The sequence below is a fragment of the Podarcis vaucheri genome (assembly GCF_965113315.1).
Source record: "Podarcis vaucheri genome assembly, chromosome: 8".
Taxonomy (NCBI): Eukaryota; Metazoa; Chordata; class Lepidosauria; order Squamata; family Lacertidae; genus Podarcis; species Podarcis vaucheri.
Genome location: NC_138766.1, coordinates 66,826,383 through 66,836,674, shown reverse-complemented (window position 1 = coordinate 66,836,674; position 10,292 = coordinate 66,826,383). Strand labels below are relative to the sequence as shown.

Below are 10,292 nucleotides of genomic sequence, written 5' to 3'. Positions count from 1 at the left end.
GTGTGCTCTGGTCCATGGGGTCACGAAGAGTCGGACATGACTAAACAACAACAACAAATAATGACTTAAAATGAGCGTTTCACTGAATGCAAACATGCCCCATAAACTTGGGGGTCATATATGAGGCAAATTTAGTTTTCTAGCTCCAGGTTTCCAAGCACTGACAGTGATGATAGTAAAGAAGCATATAGAAGTGTCTCAGCAAAACCAATAGTCGTCAGGATTAGCTGATGTCAAATAAATGAGAGAGTCTAGCAATTATCCTTGGTGGTCTATTAAATTAATTTACTATGCAGCAATCTAAAATCTCCTAATAAAATGGCATGCTGCGATCCCAGATGTTAACATTTGGATTGATGGGAGATGATAGCCTGCTTAATCCCCCTCTATTGTAGTCCTCCTGGCAGTTTTGAAATCACATCAAGGAGGCTTAATGCAGATAGAAGCCAGCATCTGATTTATGTAGTAACAAAACCTCTTGAAAAAGATGAGATCTTTGTGCCAGTGGCTTTGCTGTCTTTTAAAAAAATGTATCCATGGCAATTGACAGGTTGACCATACATGAGAGCAGTATCCACTCATTATCCACTTAACATGCTACAGCACTTGCAACGGCAACGCACACAGCCCTGTGCCTTGATATTGACACTGGATGATCCTCTAGAGACAGGGAAATGACCCTCATTTTAATTTAGCCCCACCAGTGCATACAAATGAGCTTCAAATTAAACTGAGTACCAAATAACTAAAATCCATTTTACGATAATTTGAACATGAATTGTGGCAAGAGTTTTCATTCAGCACCAATTTTGTATAGATTAGCAATGTGTAGCTGTCCTGGTGTCTGGGAAACTCAGACTACATTGCACTTCTGTTCCTGGCAGCATTTTTCTTCTTCTTGTATGGAAGAGGAAATCTGTAGGAAATGCACATGGAACCTTTTGAAGACACAGGCAGTGAACTTAGATGCGCAAATTATATGCAAGCAATTGCTCGTGATTTTTTCAGGATTGCCTTCAGTGTTCCAAACCAGTGTTTAGTAATTTAAACTGCAATCCTGCACAATCATATCTCCAGGTAAGTCCCACTGAACTAAGTGCGGTTTACTTTAGAGTAGGCATGTACAGAATTGCACTGTACATTCAGACTGTGTTAAAAAAAGAAAACAGTCATTCTAAAGCATGGGTAGGCAAACTAAGGCTTGGGGAGCGGATCCAGCCCAATCACCTTCTAAATCAAGCCCGTGGACCGTCCGGGAATCAGTGTGTTTTTACATGAATAGAACATGCATTTTTATTTAAAATGCATCTGTGGGTTATTTGTGGAGCCTGTGTGATGTTTTTACATAAGTAGAATGTGTGCTTTTATTTAAAATGCGTCTCTGGGTTATTTGTGGGGCATAGCAATTTGTTTATCCCCCCCAAAATATAGTCCGGCCCCCCACAAGGTCTGAGGGACAGTGGACTGCTGAAAATGTTTGCTGACCCCTGTTCTAAAGGTACCAGAAATAAAGGTGGTGGTGGGGATTAAAACGTAGAGAGGTGGGAACCTTTCACATCACACATTTAAAGCACTACGATACCCCTTTGAATAGTCGTGACTTCCCCCAAAGGATTCTGGGAGTTGTAGCTTTTTAAGAGGGCCGAGAGTTGTTAGGAGACTCCTCATTCCCTTTGCAGAGTTATGATTTCCAGAATGGTTTATCAATCCCTCTTCCCAAGGAACTCTGCAAATTATAGCTCTGTGAGGGGAATAGGGGTGGGCTTCTAACAACTCTCGTTGCCTGTAATGACTAGCTTCAAAGATTCTTTTGGCGAAACCACGACTGCTTAAATCGATATCATAGTCTTTAAATGTATTGTGTGAAAGTGGCCATAGTTCAACCTTGAGAACCAGTGCATGCTTTATCTTTCTGCAAGACACATAAAGCCAATTTACACAAGAGAGTTATATTAAGAGTTAAAGATGTCATTCTTGCTTACACATTAAATATGTTCATCCATCTACATATGCTGGAGTCCAAGGAAAGACTTCTAATCTACTATCTTTGCTGGATCAAGCTTTTGAGTGGGGTAAGCAGGTATACATGCAAAAAGACAGGAGCATTCAAGTGATTTTCACACATATGCCCACATTCCATTTTTCATCACTTGTGCAGGAAAACCGCCATGTGTAGATATAGTTTTGTTGTCAAGTGTCTTTTCCAAGCATGTTTGTCATTGCCAGATACCCCTGATTTGATTTCTCTGCATATGGCACTACACCCAAGGGGTGGAATCGCATTACCCTTTCCTATAGCTAAAATTATATTCCAAAAATAAGTTAGAGTGATGGCTTATTAGACAAACAGAAACTGAAGGCAAAAAATTAAGGAAATGCTCATCCCCGTCCCCTGTCCCCCCAGTTCTGTGCCCTGACAAGACACTAAACAGGTTCCTGTAAGTTTGGTAACATGAGGAAAATATATCTGCAGGCTTCTGGGTATAAAATATGCAATACTCAAGCATATGGCTTTATTATGCTGCCCCGCTACTGTCAAACTCAGCAGATACCAACTGAGATGCGTCAAAGACATCACTCAATTGATTAACAGGGAATCAACACTATTTTATTGTGTTGCATTATTCTTTAGAACAGGAGGTCATTTATCCACTGTATTCAGCTGTATAGAATAAAATACTAAAATATAGCATAGGAAGAATATTAATATATGGTTGCTTGAAGCTCTGGAGATGACACTTGTGAATCACGGGCAGCCATGTAAATTGTAAATCGAAACCATCAATTTTGTTTGGTAGAACACTACAGTCAGCAAGTTTCTGATCAGACGGGAGCAGCTTTCTGAATCTTATAGGAGCAATTGTCACTTTGCAATACTACCTCATTCATAGGCTTCACTTAGTGCAGTGGCTCTTTATCATCCATGTTTCTTTTCTCAACCCCCTCAACTATTTTCCTGTTAACTGCCACTATTGGATAGGGAAAACCCCAAGTCTTGTTCTACAAACTCTGTTGTCTGAAATACAACAATGAAGCCCATTCAATTTGTACTGGTGGAGGCAGGAGCGGAGGAAGAGGGGCACAGTGGGTGTGGTTCGCCCCAGGTGTCACCACTGAAGGGGTGTGTGTGTGACAAAATGCCGGGCAGCACTCACCGCAGGACTTGCAGCGTGCCCGAGCCATGCGTCTCTCCTGGGAGAGACGCGGTGGCTTAGGCACACAGGCTCTGCGCTGCCCAAATGGTCCGCCCATTGCCTCCCCCCCCAGGCTGTAGAGTGGCTGAGTGGGAGGAGGCAGGCAGACTCAGGAGGCCCCACGGTGCACCCCACCCCTATGGGCTGCTCGCACCACCCCAGGCACCCGAGTGGCCTCCTCTGCCACTAGCTGGAGGTTGATAAGCGAAAGGGACACCAGATGAGCACAGCCGATCTTTTATTGGCCATCTTGAAAGACCTACACTGGATCCCAGTACATTTCTGAACACAATTCAAAGTGTTGGTGCTGACCTTTAAAGCCCTAAACGGCCTTGGTCCAGTATACCTGAAGGAGTGTCTCCACCCCCATCGTTCTGCCCAGACACTGAGGTCCAGTGCCGAGGGCCTTCTGGTGGTTCCCTCCCTGCGAGAAGCCAAGTTACAGGGAACCAGGAAGAGGGCCTTCTCGGTAGTGGCACCTGCCCTGTGGAACGCCCTCCCACCAAAGAGAAAAAGAGAAAAACAACTACGAGACTTTTAGAAGACATCTGAAGGCTGCCTTGTTTAGGGAAGCTTTTAATGTTTAATAGGTTATTGTATTTTAATATTCTGTTGGATTGGCTGAATAGAAAGTCGGGGTCACAATTGCTCCTGTTGGAATCAGTGAGACTTGCTTCAGGGAGATGGCTGCTTCATGCTTTCTTATGTGAGCCACCATGTGCTCCAGTTTAAAGGAAGGGTGGGGTATATACAATATCAAATGAATAAAAAACAAAATTGCCATGTTAGCTGGACCATGTAGACCCCATAGAACAAAGCCATTCTTCTTCCCGCCCTTTCAGTGCCTGATATCAGCCCCTCTTTCTGTCTCACTTAATTTCCCTTACAGTAAGCCTTTGACTCCACAGTGAATAAATAGAGTCTGGCAGGATTAATGTTTGCAAAATTTCTTTTAAACTATTCATTTAGCCATAAACCCAAGATGTGTCTCTGAAGATGTACATGTCTAATCTCCTTAGTCACCTTTCATCAGGACTTGTCTCTAAAATCTTGCATGATGGGCCTGGGAGACTCCTACAAGTGACTGTGAAATGGAACAGCTACCTCAAGTAGCATCTGCTGAAATCCCCAAAGTCATCAAGGCAGCTCCTGATGGGAAGGATAATATCCTTCACTATGTTGCTGATGTACCAGTGCAAAAAGGAGTCACCTATTTTTCATGAATTATTGGGTAAGCATGTGCAGACCCATCACAGTAAATGATGAATATTTAATTCAAAAATAGAGGAGCTTCATCTTTGCAGCTAAAGAAATAGATGCCATCTTAATCCAGAAGGAGGAGGAGGAGGAGGAGGAGAATTTATTATTTTTACCCCACCCATCTGGCTGGGTTTCCCCAGCCACTCTGGGCAGCTTCCATCAAAGTATTAAAAAATGCAATAGAACATCAGACATTAAAATCTTCCCTAAACAGGGCTGCCTTCAGATGTCTTCTAAAAGTCAGGTGGGAGGGCGTTCCACAGGGCAGGTGCCACTACTGAGAAGGCCCTCTGCCTGGTTCCCTGTAACTTCACTTCTCGCAGTGAGGGGACTGCCAGAAGGCCCTTGGAGCTGGACCTCAGTGTCTGGGGTGAACGATGGGGATGTAGACGCTCCTTCAGGTATACTGGGCCAAAGGGAAATTAAAGCATTTTCTTTCTGCATCAGGCTGCTCTGGGTCTTGGACTTCAGCCCTGATGAAAGCTCCTCTGAAGAGAAGAGCAAAGTCCCTATAACAAATGGGGAATCAGTAGTCCTTGATGAACAGACCAAGACTGCTTACACAGAAAACACGCAATCCTGAGGTAGATCTAATGTTAGCAACCCCTTTGTCAGGAGCCCCTCCCAGATACAGACCTCTCCTCATAATCTCCAGAGCTGCTATTATAAGAAGGTAATAAATGCTCTTCTAAATTCCACGCTATCCAAACATCAGACAAGTCAAGTTATGGGTAGGCTAAAGTTAGGAGAAGAAATGAAGCAGTGCTGGTAATAAGGGGGATATTAACCACAAAACAAATGTATGAGTTTTATACTAATTTAGCTGTCATAACTGCCCCCAAAAGAATTGTGGGAATTGTACTTCTGAAAACAATAGCATAAATAATAGCTTCATATAATGGTAGTATAGAGACATGCTCAAATCCTTTACAGTGGTACCTCAGGTTAAGTACTTAATTCGTTCCAGAGGTCCGTTCTTAACCTGAAACTGTTCTTAACCTGAAGCACCACTTTAGCTAATGGGGCCTCCTGCTGCTGCCGTGCCGCCAGAGCCCGATTTCTGTTCTCATCCTGAAGCAAAGTTCTTAACCTGAAGCACTATTTCTGGCTTAGTGGAATGTGTAACCTGAAGCGTATGTAACCCGAGGTACCACTGTAGTTTAATAGGTTGATAGAGCCAACATCTGGGATGCACATTATCAAAAGAAAAACACACTAATAAAAAAATATTAAAACTAAAGGGCTCATTTTAGCTGTGACAAACATTTTACACAATATTCTCTTCTTTTGCATGATTAATCCATATTTTAATATAAATACTTAGGGGATAATCAGCTGTAAAATTAGGATCATTGTGGTTAACATTCCTGGTGCAAACTAGAAGTCTTATTTGTAATATGGAACAGGTGTAGGAAAAAGGTTCATTTTTTTATGTCCTTCGTTGAATTTATCTTTAAAGCACTTTAATAGAAAACTGCTGACCGAAGGTGTAACAAACTGCTTTAGAAAGCACAAGTAAATGAAATATAATGCTAGAGCAAACAATAAAATTGATAAATCAACTTAACCAATGAGAATCTGCGGAAGATGTAACCTTGCAACTATGAACTGTGATGTACAATGTAGTCTTGCTCTTAAAACTATAAAGAACATTGCTGGGATTATCAATGGAGGCGCAACAAGCAATTGCTCAAGTCTTTTCATTGATTCCAATGTCCAGAGTGTACCTGCCTTTTCAGGGGAGGCCGATATAATTTCTTTTACATCATACATTTCTTTTCTTTTGCACGTAGCTGCATTACAAACAGTTTTGTGGCAGTTCTTCTACTAGCTCCCAACGATTCTGGTAAAATGGATTCTAGAAAAAGATAGCATAGGTATACCACTTAGAAATTCATATAACAGGAGACAGATTTATCTTATTTTTATTGAAGTTGAAGTTCCAAAGGAAAAGACTCGCACATATTTATGTTTTCCTACTTGGAACGGTTTGAGAGAGTGAAATAAATTCATTTCCAAGCTTCCATTTTTCATGTTCAGGGCAGGATTCCCATCAACAGCAGACCTGCACAAGGACCTCCATTTGCACAACTGGGTTTGCCTCCCCCTGCACACCCACCATGCCCCCCAAATTGGCTCTGGTGTACAGAATATTTGTGCAGATGGAATGATTTGAGGAGCACAATATTGACTTCTACCCAAAGTGTGATAGGCTTTGCCAGGTTGGACCTAGGAGAATGTACATGTACTTTTAAATGCACCAATAAAGGAAAGGCAATAAAGGGAGCCATGGCTGTTGCTATCTGTCCTTCTTCCCTTCTTGTAGTAGTTGGAATTGCTATATGTTTGCAGTAATTCAAACAACAGAAAGACAGTAGACCAAAGGGTCATGGGGAGGGATGGGGATTTTTTAAACTGAGTGCACATTTAAACGTGAATTTTCCCAATTTCTAAAACAGTAAGCAAACAAATGATAGCCAGCCTTCAAATACTGCAATCCTCCAATTTTTGCAATGTGGTTCTCCAGCCAAATAATGCGCCCTGCCACCACATCTTCCTTCACTGAAAGATAAATGCATGTTCTCCAAGTTGCAATCTGACAATGCTAATCACAGCAAATAAAAGCAGTACTTATTGTGTCTCTCAGTGAACAGTCATAGAATTTAAGTTTGCATAATCACCACCACAGAAGAAAAACACTGTCACTTACCACAAACATGACTGAAGACATCTATGCATGCATGAATTCATGTGACATTCAGTCTTTTGTCATTAGTCTTCAAAGCAGTTTTCTCGGGCAGTTGAAGCCTGGATACTGACCCCAGAGTCCTCATGGGAGTCAGGTGACATCAGGGAGGCAGACTCAGGCCAGTCTCTGCAAATGTGCTCCTTCTCAGTCTGGGCTCCTCGTGTGGTGAGACAGGTGGCTACGTATAAAATTATCACTTTGTGCTGCTACATTATCTGACCACCTGCTGCCTCAAGTATTTGCCAGCCCTTGGATGGGAATGCCTGATATTTACATAGTATAACTACATCTTAAAATTAGTAACAAATGGGAAGAATAGAAAGATAATATCTGTTTTGCTTAAATAGTTTAAACATGATTTAAACAACACTAAGTATCAAGGCAGAGTGAGGTGGCCGCCTCAGACAACCTGCACTGTATCCTTTAAGTGAACCTTCTGTCCTCCGTTGCATTGTCTCGTTGTGATTCTATAGAATTGATTCAACAACCAATCAAGTTGGCTTCTTTTTATGGAAAGAGTGGTGGTGGGACAATCTTGCATTTCACCTTGGGCAGCAAGATGTCTTGAGCCAGATCTGAGTGCCTCATCACTTGACATTCAGCTGTGTGTGTGAATTGCCTTATGATTAAAAACTGGTATCCAGTGCGACTTCCTCTTGCTCTCCTTTTCCCATGAACCCCAAAAATCTGCTCTGGAGGGTCCTCCAGCCCCCTAGAGCTGATTATGAGGATGCACACAGGGGAGAGGAAAGATAGAGGAAGTTCTATTGTGCAAGTCAACTGTGTGAGTGGAACAGCAGCGCTGGATACAACCCAGTGGTGTCTGATGATAGAACACTTTAGTGTTCAGTCTGTTACACAAATGCAACCTATCACTTGGTGATGCACAGTGATAAACATGCATGTGTGAGCTCAGTCTGTGAAGTGCCATCACTTCACTGATCATATAGCAGCTTTCTCTTACTTGAGTAACTGGGTCCCAATGTATTCAAAACTTTATACTAGGAGTGGGGAACTTGTGGGCCTCCAGATAGTCAGTGATCAGGGATGATGGGAGCTGAAGTCTAAAAACCTCTGGAGGGCTATGGGTTCTTCACTTCATATACTAACACTGATCCTTGAGCTAAAATCAGTAAGTGCCATGCAACTAGGTCAGCCAATGGCAAACCAGGATAACTGCTTAGAAGCCTATTTAGCATTAAGCAGCATATTAATCAATTAATTAATTGTCACAGGAAAAAACATTGTATAGCAAACGAACCATTGTGTTCCAAAATACCTGCTGCTATTAAAATTCAATATTCTGCAGTTCATATTCAATAAGGAATAACTGGAAGCTAGGGGCAGACAGGCTAGAGGACTGGAAAACCCCACCACCCAAAATTACAGGTATCTGATTTCCTGTAAAGATGATGATGTTATTGATGATCCATTGGTGATGATTTTCAGATGGTGAGCTTGTAGATGATTATTCAACAGGAAAATTTATTCCAGTCATTCCTAAGGACTGTAGTCATCTGCAAAGGAAGCCTACAAAGTATCCTCAGATGCCCCTCCAAATACTGGCTGTGAAGTACAAAAGGGCTCTTTATGTAGTGGATTCTACCAGTCCACTTTGCATGACTTTATGATTAGAGTGTCATGCACTGGCATATCTGACACAGGTGTACCTCAACACTCTCCAGCATAAAATCATTTCATTGTGATGTGGCGACTTTTACTTTAAGTCTCAGGATCGGGCTACAAGTTAGCAAGCATCTATGCTCAATGGGCATATTCACCTTATACCTTCCTCTAGTTGTTGAGGCATAGACCTGCACCACAACAACTACCTTTTCAAAACAACACCCAAACATGGCAGAGGTGAAGATCTTTGCCACGAGATCCCTTACTAAAGTTCCTTTCTGGCAAAAGTTTCCTGAATTGCATGGGATTGGACTAGATGATCCTTGGAATCTTTTCCAACCCTTCTATTATTCTGATAGCAATGGTCCCCCTCAGAAGAATCATCCTGCTTCAAGCACGGAAGATGCAAGACTTCCTTTTTGCTGTTGATTCAGCAGTGGGGAAAGCAAGGAAACATAGTTATAAGGATTGTTCCCCCTCAACCGGGATAATGGAGGAGCCGTGCTTATGGAAGGAATGCAAGTCTCACTTATATTATCGCTGCCCTAAAAATAAAGTTCTTGTACAAAGCTTCTTTGCTGTTTAATACCTTCCCCCTCTGCTGACTCAGTTGCTCCAGGGATTGCTGCTTATTTCATGCAGATATGCAGATGAAGGGATCCATTTTGTCCCAGAGGAGCCAAGGGATAGTGTTTTTCCAGTGCCCAAACTGGAAAATGGGAGCCAAGTCTGAGGCTTTGCCCAGTGTATGCTGACTCATCCTCCAATTGGTAGATGCCAATTACAGCAAGAGACAGTTTTCATAAGTCAAGCATAAATGTTACACATATGAATCGATACTCACAAACACATACAGTCCAATCTGGGTAAATTAACTTATATAAAATTTCATTAGTTTGAGCTGCCAAGCCTTTTAACTACATCATATCGTCAGAGCTGATTAATGAGGCCAGCCCATGTGATGAAAGCCAAGGCTGCATGTTGTCTTTCATAAATAATATAGAAATTATTGCTGTCTGCAATGAAGAAACATGCTGTCAGTGAAGAATTAGGAAAGTTCCTAACAGATGAGGAGCTAATTGATCCCTAAATTATTCATACCATTTCTCTGGGCGCTCATACACCACTGGTGGCTTTTTTTCACCCTCTGAGCATAATGCCATTATCCTGAAAATAATTTCTTGAGATGTAGCTGGCTTTTTTTGCCATGCATTTTGAGTTAAGGGGAGGGAGGGAGAAACTGTGCCCATTAACATATAGATTTCATTTTATATGGAATATAAGAGACAGTTTGCATGCGACTAATGAAGACAACGAAATCAGCAAGCGTTTCTCTGTTGGTGTAGTTTTGTAGTAGCAACTCCATTTTCATGAAAGGAAGGGTAAACATTGTTGCCATTAATTATCTCCATCGCTCAGCTTGTATTTCCACTTATCTATTCTCGTGGAAAGTCCAGTTATCA

At 41.9% G+C, this 10,292-nt stretch overlaps 1 long non-coding RNA gene across 1 annotated transcript; it reads right to left on the bottom strand.

The window, feature by feature from the left end:
- Nucleotides 1–742: 742 nt before the first annotated feature.
- Nucleotides 743–3,008, bottom strand: LOC309538332. Its single transcript, XR_014222175.1, has 2 exons — nucleotides 2,881–3,008; nucleotides 743–916 (listed from the first exon to the last, which is right to left on the bottom strand). It is a non-coding gene; the product is annotated as an uncharacterized lncRNA (long non-coding RNA).
- Nucleotides 3,009–10,292: the final 7,284 nt, after the last annotated feature.